Raw genomic sequence first — 1,876 nt, forward strand, 5'->3', positions numbered from 1 at the left:
GCTTATGTGGTGCTGAGGAATAAAACCCAGAGCCTCATGTAGACAAGGCCAGCCCTCTGCCACTGAGCCACCTTCCCAGCCCTCCTCCTCTTATTCTTATTGTATGTAATCCAACGCTGTTTATAACTATGCATTCAATGTGATAAATCCAGCTTCAAAGATATCTACGTATTTTTTTTTTCCTTTTCAATCACAACATCGTCATTATCAGGCTACACTGTGGTCATCATCCTCCCCATCAAAATTATTATTAGCAACATAAGTGCTAATTATTGAATGTCGGATATGTGTCTATAATTTTATTATTTGTCTTTTGATTAATAATTTTAATGTTACCACTGTGCATGAATTCATATTGAAATTTTGAACAAATAAACAAAAAACCTAAACCATATCAGGTAGTTTGACTATGTGCTTATAACAAATTATGGAATAGATTTTTTGAAGCATTGCAATTTCCTAATCAGTATGAATTAACTTCTTCTCTTCCCCTAACTACAATCAAATATTTAAGAGTTTGGGCAGAACCTTTTAAAGGAATATACTGTAAATGTTACTATAATATCATGTGTATATCTAAAATTCCCTTGAAAGTAATAAACTCTACTTTCTATTGAAATATTAGTTATTTTATTCTAGGAAACTTTTAGAAAAATAGACTGTATATCTTTGAAATGAAAAAGGTCAAAAATAGTAGCATAAAATTTTTAGAGCGAGTCTGTCTTCTCTCTCTATATATATATATCTGTCTTCTCTCTATATATATAAATGTTATGTCTAGAATAGTATATTTTTAGAGATTATTTGTCCTCAAAAATATATACATATATCTAAATTTATGTGTAGAATGATATACATTATAGTGAAACAAGTATCTTAAAATATAATTAAAATTAAAAAAAAAAACTTCATGAAATCAAGTGCCGGTAACTCACCCTTATAATAAGAGCTAGTCTGGGTGCTGAGATCTTAGAATTGTTTCCAAACCTAGCCCAGACAGAAAAGTACTTGTTAGATTCTTATCTCCAATTAACCACTAAAAACAACACCCACAACAAAAAATGTAGCACATTAATTTCACAAAAGCATCTTTTAACTGCTGTGAACATTTCTTAGAAACATGAATACATACCCCTGGAAAATGTTAAGTAAAAAAGTGTAGAACAGTGTTCGCTTCGGCAGCACATATACTAAAATTGGAACGATACAGAGAAGATTAGCATGGCCCCTGCGCAAGGATGACACGCAAATTCGTGAAGCGTTCCATATTTTTTTAAACCAGCTTAACAGGCCCATATCAAGCATTGAAATAGAAACAGCAATAAGAGACCTCCCAGCTAAGAAAAGTCCAGGACCAGATGGTTTTACAGCGGAATTTTACAAGGCCTTCAAAGCAGAGCTCACACCAATACTCCTCCAACTCTTCAATGAAATTGAAAGAGAAAGCTCACTACCGAACACATTCTATGAAGCCATCATAACCCTCATCCCAAAACCAGGCAGGGACTCATCAAAGAAAGAGAAGTATAGACCCATTTCTTTGATGAACATTGATGCAAAACTTCTCAACAAAATTTTGGCCAATCGACTTCAACAATTCATCCAAAAAATCATACACCATGATCAAACAGGATTCATTTCAGGGATGCAAAGCTGGTTCAATATACGCAAATCAATTAATATTATTCATCACATCAACAGGAGCAAGAATAAGAACCACATGGTTATCTCAATAGATGCAGAAAAAGCATTTGACAAGATCCAACACCCCTTTATGATGAAGGTTCTGGAAAAATTAGGAATCCATGGAACATTCCTCAATACAATAAAGGCTGTATATGACAAACCTACAGCCAGCATTATACTCAATTTTGAA

General features: G+C 33.4%; 1 non-coding gene across 1 annotated transcript; it reads left to right on the forward strand.

The window, feature by feature from the left end:
• The first annotated feature begins 1,166 nt into the window (after positions 1–1,166).
• On the forward strand, positions 1,167–1,273 carry LOC138829908 (U6 spliceosomal RNA). The gene has a single exon (XR_011372782.1). It is a non-coding gene; the product is annotated as a U6 spliceosomal RNA (small nuclear RNA).
• Positions 1,274–1,876: the final 603 nt, after the last annotated feature.

The sequence above is a fragment of the Dipodomys merriami genome, unplaced genomic scaffold, assembly GCF_024711535.1.
Source record: "Dipodomys merriami isolate MVZ:Mamm:240054 unplaced genomic scaffold, mDipMer1.0.p SCAF_179, whole genome shotgun sequence".
NCBI lineage: Eukaryota > Metazoa > Chordata > Mammalia > Rodentia > Heteromyidae > Dipodomys > Dipodomys merriami.